Source organism: Sus scrofa, chromosome 13 (genome assembly GCF_000003025.6).
Source record: "Sus scrofa isolate TJ Tabasco breed Duroc chromosome 13, Sscrofa11.1, whole genome shotgun sequence".
Taxonomy (NCBI): domain Eukaryota; kingdom Metazoa; phylum Chordata; class Mammalia; order Artiodactyla; family Suidae; genus Sus; species Sus scrofa.
Window position 1 is genome coordinate 71,160,872 of NC_010455.5, and position 12,395 is coordinate 71,173,266.

Sequence of the window (12,395 nt, forward strand, 5' to 3'; positions counted from 1 at the left end):
ATCTTGAGAAAGAAGAACAGAACTGGAGGAATCAGGCTTCCTGACTTCAGACTATACAACAAAGATATAGTCATGAAAACAGACTGTCACTGGCACAATAATAGAGATACATAGATCAAAGGGACAGGGTAAAAAGCCCAGAAATAAACCCACACACTTATGATCAAACAATCTATGACAAAGGAGGCAAGAATATACAATGGAGAAACGACAGTCTCTTCAATAAGTGGTGCTGGGAAAACTGGGAAGCTGCATGTAAAAGAATGAAATTAGAATATTCTTTAACACCATGCACAAAAATAAACTCAAAATGGATTGAAGACATAAACATAAGATTCCTAGAGGAAAACAGGCAGAATGCTCTTTGGCATAAATCATAGCAATATTTTTTTGATTGGCTCATAAAGCAAAGAAATAAAAGCAAAAATAAACAAATGGGACCTAATTAAGCTTAAAAGCTGTTGCACAGCAAAGGAAACCATCAACACAACCAAAAAATAACCTATGAATGGGAGAATATATTTACAAATGATACGACCAATAAGGGATTAATATCCAACATATCATACAGCTCAACATCAAAAAACAAACAACCTGACTAGAAAATGGGTGAACTGAATAGACATTTTTCCAAAGAGGAGATGCAGATGGCTGAGAGGTACATGAAAAAAATGCTCAACATCATTCAACATCAGGGAAATGCAAATCAAAACCCAATAATATGTCATCGTACAGTTAGAATGGCTTTCATCAGAAGGAAAACAATAAATGTTGATGAGGATGTAGAGAAAAGGGAGCCCTGGTACACCATTAGTGGGATTGTAAATTGGTGCAGCCACTAGGAAAAACTAAAAACAGAACTGTGGAGTTGTCTTCAAAAACTAAAAATTGAACCACCATATGACCCAGCAATTCCACTTCTGGGTATATATCAGAAAAAAATGACAAAACTAATTGGAAAAGATACATACACCCTAAGTTCATAGTAGCATCATTTATAGTAGCCAAGATAAGGAAACAACCTGAGTGTCCATCACAGCTGAATGGTTAAGAAGATGTAGTAGGAGTTCCCGCTGTGGTGCTGTGGGTTAAGAATCCCACTGCAGCAGCTCAGGTTGTTGTGGAGGTGTGGGTTCAATCTCTGGCCTGGGCAATGGATTAGAGGGTCTGGCATACCTGATGCTGCAGTGTAGGTCACAGCTGTGGCTCAGATTTGATCCCTGGCCTGGACACTTCCATATGCTGTGGGTGTAGCCATTAAAAAAAAAAAAAAGATGTAGTATATATACACAATGGACTACTAATCAGCCATGAAAAAGAAGGAAATTTTGCCATTTGCAGCATCATGGGTGGACTTGGAGGGCGTTATGCTAAGTGAAGTAAGTCGGAGAAAGACAAATACTATGTGACATCACTTATATGTAGAATTTAGAAAATATAGCCAACTAGTGAATGTAGCAGAAGAAAAGCAGAGAGCAAACTAGTGGTTTCCAGTGGGGAGAGGGAAGGGGAAGGACTGGGGTGGGGCACAAAGATACAAACTATTAGGTATAAAATGAACAAGGGTGTATTGTACAACACGGGGAATAGAGCCACTGTTTTATAACAGCTGTAAATGGAGTATAGCCTTTAAAAGTTATGAATCACTATACTATACACCTATAATTTATGTAATATTGTACAGAAACTATACTTCAGTTTTTAAAAAGCACCAGAGCAGACCCCATGGCACAGAGAGAGAACGTGGGAGATAGGCAGAGGGTCCCCTTTGAGTATTCAGCTGACCAACACCCATGAGTGAGAAAATGTCCAGAGCCTGGGGGACTAACTCTCCAAGAGAAATCAGAGGCAGTATGGTGCCTGGCCCTCACAGACAGGAAAGGTACTGTAATGTCTGGCAGCCAGTGCAGGTTTGGAAACATGAAAAGAAAGCAATGAAATATAACCCACATGAAAAGAAAAAATAAAACAGACACCGGTTGCTAGAACTGGCAGAAGAAGCCATTGAAATAGTTACTCTCCCTGTATGTTCACTTTTGTACATAAACAAGTGTTCAGCAGGTTTTGTATAGATAGATATTTTGTCAAACACCCAAATCAAACTTGGAGAGATTAACACTTGTAGAGATAAAGGACCTAGAATAGCTTAAAACAGTTTTGAAAGAGAAGGATCAAGCAGGAGAAATCACTCTGCCTGATGGTCAGACTTACTGTATGGCCACAGTGATGACGGTATGTTATTGGCTGGGGACAGACTTAGGGATCAGTGGCGCAGGATAGAGAACCCGGAGATATATGCCCAACTGACTTTTAACAAAGAAGCAAAAGCAATTTAATAGACGGGAAATAGCCTTTTCAGCAACAGTACTGAAGCAATTAAATATCCTTAGGCTGAAAAAAGGAACCTCCACCTAAACCTCAGACCTTTTACAAAATTTAACTCAAAGTGGATCGTGGACTTAAATATAAGACTACAAACCTTTTAGGGGGAAAAAAAAAAAAGTGGAAGAAAATCTTCAAGATCTAGGGCCAGGCAAAGAATTCTTAGACTTGACACCAAAAGCATAATTTATTAAAGGCAAAATTGGACTTCATCAAAATGAAAAGCTTTTGCTCTGGGAAAGACTCCATTAAAGGGAAGCTTCTCAGCCTTATTACATACTAGAGAAATATAATTTAAAACCGAAATGACATATCTCTACACACCTGTTAGGGTGGCCACAGTTAAAATGAATTCTCTGCCTGTGAGAAGCAGAGAAGCTGAAACTTTCATAATCTGCCTGTGGGAATGTGAGCCGGTGTAACCATGTTGAAAAACAGTTTAGTGGTTTCTTAAAAGGTTAAGCATGCACCTACCATATGCTCCAGGCCCTCCGCTCCTAGATATTTACCCAGGAGAGATGAAGACATGTGTTCACACAAAAATTTGTAAGTGAATGCACATAGCAGTCCAATTCAAAATAGGCACAAAGTGGAAATAAACAAATGCCCATTAACTAATGAGTGGATAAACAAACAGTAGTATTTCCAAACAGTGGAATCCTACTTGGCAATAAAAAGCAATGAACTGTGATTGATGCAACAACTTGGATGGATCTAAAATAATTATGCTGAGTGAAAGAAGACAGACTAAAAATATATACTGTGCGATCTCATTTTTATAAATTTTTAGGGAGTGCAAATGAATTCTTATGGCTCAGTCTTTGCCTGGGGATGGGGAAGGACATGAAATGGGCACAAGGAGCTTCTGGGGCTGATGGATTTGCTCATTATTTCAATAATAGGTATGTTTTACGGGTGCATATGTATGTTGAAACTTACCCAATTGTACTCTTTAAATATGTCCGGTTTACTGTGGCTCAGTTATATATCAGTAAAGCTGTTTGTTTAAAAACACACACACACGCACATAAAACAGGTTTCCAGACTCAAGTGGAATTTTCCTCTTAATATTGAAAATACTAAATCTCATCTTTCAAAATCCTTGAGAACTTATACAAGGAGGGAGACAGCTTTTTCCTCCAGTGATTTTGTCTGAGAATGACCAGACCAGACTGTCCCCATGAGACAAGTGTCAGAGCCCTTCGCCAGGTGGCCAGATGCCTACCAGCACACACTGGCCCCGGGGAACACCTCTGTCCCCTAGTTTTTCTTGGCAGGACATAGGGTGAAAGAGGTGCCTGGGGTCTGAATCTTTCTATAACAAGAAATGTCAGCACATTAGAAACCCTTTATCCGATACCAGCGTGATTCCTGCAGGGGACACACCTTTATTTCCATCTTACAGATCTGGAAACTGAGGCCCAGGAAGGCTGTTCAGGAACACAGGCTTCTTAGAGCCTTGGGTAGGCTCGGATCTGGCCCCCTCAGCTCCAGAGTCCTCACCCTCGCGGCCACTGCATTATTTGTCCCCTGTGCCATTATCTGTCACCACCTCCTGCTCCTGGAGGGCCAGGTCAGGGGACTTGCAGCTGTGGCTCTAAATGCCCCAAACAAAATTTACCACGGCCCTCCCCTCCCCCCAACCCTCTGAGGACTTTCTCCCTTGAAATGTATCAAGTTTGGTCTTTTCTATTCACTAGTTCAACAAATTCCTATTGTTCTGGATGCTAGAGCTGTGGGGATCAGAATAGCCCCCCACCCGACCCTGGGCTTAGTCAAGGGGTGGGGGCAGGTAGACCCTTACACATGAGCAAGTCTGGCCAGGAAGCCCATGATGTAGGTGGCGCGGCTGGGAAATGGGCAGGAGCCTTACTGCAGCAGAGTTAGGGATGGTTGGCCAGGGATCGGTGAGCAGCCAGTAACCTGAAGAGCCTTGTTCCAGGAAAGGGTGGCAGGAGCAGAGGCCTGCGGGGGCCTGGGTCTGGCGAGCTTGAGATGGATGGCATCGTGGGAGTTTGGGGGTGGGAGGACGTGGGTGGAGGGAGAGGGGCTGGAGCCCAGGTATGAGGGCTGTCTGGGTGCACAAAAGCCACCAACTGCTGTGGGCAGGGAGGGCCGTCATCTGGCTACTGCGGTGACTAGGAGCCAGGTAGAGAGACCCCTTTGGAGGCCTCCCTGGACCCTGGGCAGATCCACGGGCTTCCTGGCTGTGTGATGGAGGGGGCTGAGTTGGGGTGTTTGGATTTGGGCTCCATCCACCAGGGGAGCAGAAACTGCTGGCAGATTCCATGGGGTTGCTGATGAGGAGGCTGGGGCAGCCAGGGGCTCCCAGGGGAGAGAGGCCAGGTGGCAGAGTCACTCCCCACGCCCTCGGCCAGTTACACCACCAAGGGCCGTCCTGCTGGGGCCTCTCCTGAGCTCTGAACATCTGTCAGCCCACCTGGCCTGTCACAGGCTGGGCATCTTCTGTCTGCATGCTCTTAATCCAGCGTGTGTGTAGGGGGGTGACATTAACATCCTGCCTACCCACCCCCCACTGAGGTTCTCACTTGTCAAAAGTCAGCCTCAGGCCTGCTGTCTGTCCTACAGCCTTCTGGAATTCACCAGTCCACATGGCGATGTGAGCCCTCCCAGGTGTGTGCTGGCTGTGAAGGGCCAAGTGTGGCCACAGGCCATGTCCCCTCAAAGCCCCTCAGCTTGAGGCTGTCTGACTCCTCCCTCGCTGGCCTCAGTGGCACTTCTAATGTCCTTTTATTAGAAGATGGAGGAGACTAGCTTCCCCACAGGTACCGTTGATAGGTTTGCAATAAATTGGTGGGGGGGGGGGGACAAATATCAGAATGAGTGGCTCACTTGTCCGCTGGCGTATCACCACCGCGATGCCTTCCCAGGCCTCTGAGCTGAGCGCATCTCAGAATCAGCCCACACACAGCCTTCCTGGCTGGGGTTTTTCTTAATCATTCGCTCAGCAGGTGTCTTATTTGACATGTAATTGTCTTCCTAGGGGAAATTAATTTCCAGGGCCTTGAATGGTCTTTATGAAACTTGAGAGAGCAGCAAATCTTGGCCGTGCCCAGGGACCAGGAACTCTAGGGCCTCCCAGGCTGCGTGACAGGGCCTCTCCAGGACCTCCTTCTAGATTAGATGGACTTGGAAGTCACTCCTGTGGCTACTGCCCACCTCCCCCCACCCCAAGGCCAAGGCCAAATTCCATTGTTGTGGTCAGAAGATGTCTAGTCAGGAGGTGGTGTGACCTTGTCTCTCCCTGAGCATCAGGGTCCATGGCCGAAAAGTGAAGTCTTCCAGTCACTCACTGGGCTCCAGGCACATTCCTGTCCCAGGGCCTTTGCACTGGCCTTGCCTACTGCCTGGCTTGCCCTTCCCCTGGACGGCGTGGGCTCCCTCACCTCCTTCAGGTCTTCATAGTCTCTCCTAGTGGAGGCCAGCCCTGGGCAGCTTGCTTCACTGCAACCTGGGCCACTCCCCCTGGTGGGGCTACTGTTCACAGTGCATATGCCACCATTTGGCTAATTGTTCCCTCCCCACTGGAAGGTAAGAGTCTGACCCAGGGCAGGTGACAGGAGCTTTTGCCTGTCTCCTCAGTGACCTGCAAAATTTCCACCCAGCCTGGAGAGGCCTGGCCTTTAATTTGCTTTTTTTTGGGGGGGGGTCCGCACCCATGGCATATGGAGGTTTCCAGGCTAGGGGTCCAACCCTGCCATTCTGTGCCACAGCCACAGAAACACCAGATCCTTAACCCACTGAGTGAGGTCGCAGATCAAACCCTCAACCTCATGGTTCCTAGTCAGATTTGTTTCCACTGTGCCACGATGGGAACTCCCTGGCCTTTAATTTGGATGGAGGACCCTTTCAGCCTCCTGTTTCCTCCTTGGTACCCTGAGCCTCGAGGGCAGTTCTGGAGGGCTGCACACCCCTAGGGCACAAGGCAGCCCTTGGTCTGTCCTCTCCACCCCCTGGGGGCAGAGCCAGGAGTCCAGCAGCCCGGACTCAGCACCTGTCTGGCCATGTTCCCTTGATGCGGCATGCATGGGACAGGCTCCTCCTGCCTGTGGGCTGGGAACTGCTAGCCCCCTCCTCTCTCCCCAAACCAAGCCCCCAAGCCCATATCTTTCAGAGGCAAAAACAGTCTGTCCAGAGTTCCCTAGTGGCCTAGTGGTTAAGGATCCAGCGTTGTCACTGCTGTGGCGTGAGCTCGATCCTTGGTCAGAGAACCTGTGTATACCGCGGACACAGCCAAAAAAAAAAAAAAAAACCCAGAACAACAGAGACACAAAATAGCCTGTCCTTGTGCCTGCCTGGCTCCTGTGATGGTCAGGCTGATTGTCTGTCCTCTCAGGGCTAGCCTTTGTTCTGCTGTGTCCTGGCTTCCCAAGACCTTGGTAGATGGCATCTCAGAGCACATCAGAGTGCATGGCTCTGCTCAGAGCCACCACCTCCTGGGGTTACCAGGAAGGTCTCTGTGACCTCAGACTCCACACCGAGCTCGGTCATTCAGTAATGTCATCACCCACCCATCTGTCTGTCTACCTGTGCATCTGTCCATCCATTCAGTGAGGGGTCCCCAGCCCCGCTCTGTGTGCTGGGGGCAGGACTGAAGCCCTGCCCTCAAGGGCTGGCAGTCCCCCTCCCAGCTCGGGGTTCCTCCTGTGAGAAACAAGAAAACTGACACTAGTGTCTCCGGGAGGCCGTGAGGAGCACAGGGGACAGGTGTGAACAGGCATCCACAGACTGATTCTGTCAGGACAGATAGTATGTCAGGCTTTGTGGGCCACATGGTCTCTGTCCCCAACACTTGGTCCTGCATCATCTCAGCCACAGGTGTCACATAAACCAGTGGGCATCACGTGCAAAAACAGCTAGTGGCCAGACGTGGCCTAGGGATCATGGTCCATGACCCCTGGTGCAGAGTCTGGGATAAGGGGCAGCTGTTGGAATTGTACCTGATGGTGACAGTGTAACTCTGATGACAGTGCCCTCGTCCCCTGGGATGCGGGGCTTTGGGAAACTCGTGGTCCACGGGTTGCAGGGTGTTGGGGGGTCCGCAGGCAGGAGGTGAGATTTAAACAGAACTGCCCCCTGTTTAAGTCTGTCTAAGCTTTGTTTCTTCTGGGACCAGCCGGGGCCATACTCATTGCTAACCCAGTGGGCAGGTCTTCTGGGCCCATTGGAGGCGGAAGATTCCCCGTCATCTTGGAGGAAGCCTGGGCTGTGCCCCCAGACCCCGAGGGTCTCCTGCGTCATGCTTCCTTGCCCACAAGACTCCTCAGCCAGCCCCATGCTCACTGGCTCCCTCATGCCCCAAGATCTCTCTGCTGTTGCTCTGCTCAGCCCCATCTCAGATGGCGTCGTGTGTTTTCCTTAATTAAATGTTTCCCTCCTCCCTCTAGACTGTGAGCACCTCTCCTCAGGGAAGGGAAGAGCAAGAATGAACATTAACCAAGTGTGTGCCGTGTGCGGCCCTGGGGAGGCATATGGGGGGAGGGGGCAGATAGGGTCTATGCCTGCCTGAGGACACACAGCATGAGAGTCGCAGAAGAGCTGGGACCTGGAATGGAACCCTGTCTCAACCCCCTGTCCACCTGCTCCGCGTCTTGTCATCGGAGAGGCCAAGGATCCCAGGCTGGAGGTCAGAGACCGGGATTGCCAGTGCCCCTGTCCCCCAGCCATGGCTTGCTCACCTGGAAATCGGATGTAGTGGCTGTCACCCCCTTACAGCGGCCCTGAGGATTCAGGGAGGGCGAGAGGGAGGCAGGGGAGAAGAACGGAGTCCTGGCCCGCCTCCTGGCGCCCTGAAGGTCACAGCTGCTGTTGACTGTCCTGCCGGGCCTGCACGCACCCTGTCCCTGAGCTGGAGTGGCTGGCGGTGGGCCTGTGTGTGTCCCTTGCCTGGGGGATGCCTTCCAGGGATCATGCCGCTGTGGCTCAAAGCAGAACCAGAACCCTCCCAGGGAAGCCGAGAGCCCCTAGGGCGGGTCCCTCTCCACCCCCACCTGCACCTGCACCTTGGCTGCTCCAGGCAGGGCGCAGAGAACTGGGGGGTGTGCTCAGATGACGATGCGGGGTGTGGATGGGCCTGGATTCTTTGAGGCCAATAGCAATGCTGTGTTGTCCTCTGGGAGCCACAGCCAAAGCCAGAGCCGGGATGGAGGACCCGAGTCCACATGTTCCCCTCCCCCCCATCATTGGCTTGATTGTCACCACCCTGAGCGGCATATCCGCAGCCACCTTATTCTGCGCTGACCTTCTGCGCACCTGGACTGTCCAAGGTGCTACCCCAGAGGTCCAGAAACCACCACCACATTCAGTCCACTGGCTGCTTTTTTCTTTCTTTTGTGAAAGGTTTTGACCATTTATTTCCTAGAAGAGCATCAGTCATTGTATTGCAGGGGAACCCAAAAATTTACTGGCCTTTCTTAAGCCCATTTTGCAGTATATTAATATCTGAAAATTAAATTATAAACCGTGAGATGCAACGTGTGGATAGTATCAAGGCATCTTAGATTAACTCCGCTCGCTGTTCAAACATCACAACCAGCTCCGTCGCTCTGCTTCTGTCACAATGGAACTGTCTTTTTTTTCTTTCTTTCTTTCTTTTTAGGCCCACTCCAGAGGCATATGGAGGTTCTCAGGCTAGGGTTTGAATCAGAGTTATAGCCACCAGCCTACACCACAGCCACAGCAATGATGGATCCGAGCCATGTCTGCATCCTACACAACAGCTTGTAGCAATGCTGGATCCTTAACCCACTGCGTGAGGTCAGGGGTCAAACCTGCATCCTTGGGGACACTGTGTTGGGTTCCTAACCCACGGGTCCACAACGGGAACTCCCATAAAACCATCTTTAAAAGCTCGTTTCTAAAATTGTCAGCAGAAGCAGATTCCCAGCTAAGGAAGCTTTAGCTTTGAGCCTCCATTCTCCGGGTCCCTTTTAAGGAAGGGGTGGAGGCGGCCAAATAGTGTGTTCACGTGGGCATATATGCTTTTTGCTTTTTCTTTTTTATTTACTTTCTTATTGTGGTAAAAGTCTACATAACAAAATTTTCACTTTTACCATTTTAACCTGTACAGGTCAGCAGTATTAAGCACTTTCACACCTATTGTGCACCTCTCACCTCCATCCATCTCCAGAACTTTTCATCTTCCCAAACTGAAACTCTGTCCCCATCAAGCACTAACTCCACCCCCATCCCCCAGCACCTGGCCCCACCCTCCTACTTTCTGCCTCTGTGAGTCTGAGCATTCTTGGGACCTCATGTCAGTGGATTATGTAGTATTTGTCCTTTTGTGTCTGTCTGACTTATTTCACTTAGCTTAATATCCTCAAGGTTCATCCATGTGTCAGAATTTTCTTCCTTTTTAAGGTCAGATAATATTCCATTGTATGGATGGACCACACTTTGTGTATCCATCATTTTTTGAGATCACTTTGAGACCCTGTTTTCAGTTCTTTTTGGTGTATACCCAAAAGTGGGATTGTGGGACCATAGGGTACTTCTATTTTTATTCTTTGAAAAACCATCATACCATGTCCTACAGCAGCCACATCATTTTCCATTCCCACCAACAGTGTACAAGAGTCCTAATTCCTCTACATCCTCACCAATACTTTGTTTTTCAGAGTAGCCATTCTAGCGTGTGTGAAGTGGTATCTCACTGTGGTTTGGGATGGGGGGGTTGGGGGGGTAGCCATGCCCATGCCAAAAGTTTTCAGCAAGATTTTGGGCCAGGGACCAAACCTGTGCCACAGCAGAGACCCAGCCACTGCAGTGACAACACCTGCTCCTTAACCCACTGCACCACAAGAGACCTCCCTCACTGTGGTTTTGATTTGCTTTTCCTCAAGTTAAGCATCTTTTCCTGTGGATACTGGCCGTATGTTTATCTATTTATGCCCTTGGTCCATTTTTGAATTGGATTATTTAGTTTTCTGTTGTCACGTTTGCGGAGTTCCTTCTATATCTGGATGTTAATCTTTTTGTGTCTGGATATCATTCTGTGGGTTTTCTTTTTGCTCAATTACTGTGTCCTTTGATGTACAGAAGTTTTTAATTTGCATGAATTCCAATTTAACTGTTTTTCCCTTTGGGATCATATTCAAGAAATTATAATCAAGTCCATTGTTGTGACGCTTTCCCCAGGTTTTCTTCTAAGATCTTTATCATTTTCGCTCTTAAGCTTAGGTCTTTGAAACATCTTGAATTCATTTCTGTGGGCGCTGTTAGGTATGGGTCCAACTTGATTCTCATGTGTGTGGAGCCCAGTTTTCCAGGTGCCCTCCGCCGACAACTTGCCGAGGAGTGGTCTCAGTACTTTGTTGAAGATCATTTGACCATGTATTTAATTTGAATTCCAGGCTCTCTGTTCTAGTCTGTGTCTAGAAGTACAGTTATATTGGGATATGGCCATTTGTTACGTATTGTGTGGGGCTGCTTTCTAGAGAAAACTGGCAGTCAGAGTAGTTGTGACAGAGGACACTGGGCTCTCAAAGCCAAAAACACTGGCAGCCTGGTATAGCCCCTTGGCTGCATGGCCACACCACGCCTCCCTGGGTCATGAGCCCACTGGATGGTCTCCTCCAGTGCCCCCTGCTCTATAGGCAGCACCCAGGCCCAGCACATAGTAGGCCTTCAGTCTGTGTTATGTTGTGGGTTTATTGCCTGATGAGCCAGGGCAGGATTTCCAGCTGCCTCTGGCTGGTGCATGCTCCAGGGAGAAGGTGGCCAAGAGGTTAAGGTACTACAGGACCCCTTGTCCAACCCCTAAGGCCCCTCATTCCTTCCCTGAGGGCCCCCTTCCCTAGGGATGGGGCCCAGGGAAAAAATGAGTGGCAGGGCCCAGGATACAGGTGATGGTTAAACTATCGCAGCATCCTGGAGGCCCCCTGCCGCACCTGATGTTAACCTTTCCATTGCTGAACTGGGGAAAGTGGGCAGTGGATCCAGACAGGTAGCCAGGCGGGGGAGGGGGGGCTCTGGGCCATGTTTTGCAGCCCTCAATACCAGTGCTGACCTCATCTGGCGGAGTGGGCTCAGGGCTGGCCAGGGCCATGGGACATGCTCACTCCAGGTTCCTGGCACTGGGCATTCGTTGGGGCCATGCAGATGCAGTAATAGGGGCCAAAATGTTCTGACAGTCGGGCTCTAGCTCTGGAGAGCCACTGCTGTCCTTGCTTTACAGATGAGGAAAGACATTCAGAGGGGACTTATCCACAGTCACGGATGGAGAGAGGACATCCTGCCAGAGGACATCTCAGGGGCCCAGACCTCGGAGGAACATTGGCTGGGCACCTGGCCAGGCAGGAGACCCCAGAGCAAGAAGGCAGAGGACTTGACTGGGGGGGCAGAAGGGCAGGGGAGGGGTGCAGGTGGGGACCAGTCCTGAGTGGGAAGGGGAGCATGCTGAGTGGGGCCAGGGCCCTGTGGGGAGCAGCTGGGTGCCGTGACTGTTCACCACCCATTCAGCCACACGGTGCCCCAGCTCTGCCCATCTATGGCTCCCTGTGGATGAAAGAAAGAAATCCAAACCCCGTGGCCCTACACTCAAGGCCTCACCTGAGCTTTCAGGCCCCCTGCAGCCCACCTGCCCAGCATCTCCAGGGGCCCAACGTGCTGCCCAGCCTGGCTCTCCTTACTTCTCCCACCTCTATTGCAGGCCCTCCGGCCACTCCTGCTGCAGGGCTGCGGGCCCACCCTATCGCCCCTCCCGGCTGGCTGAAACGGCCCCTCTTCCCCCAGTCTCCCTGGCGCTCAGCCCTCCTCTTCGGCACTCAGCACCACCTCTTCAAGGCCACACATTTTTAATTTTCTCATTTTGCAAAATGTCAGACCCATGGAAAAGCTGAAAGAATATGATAAATAGTCCCGTGGATCCATTCCCAGGATCACGGCAGTGGCTGCATCACTCTCTGGGAATACGCACCCATGTCCCCGCTTGCTGCCCTGCAGGCCCATCCCAGCCTGAGACAGGGGCCTGTCGTAGAGAACCACACCTG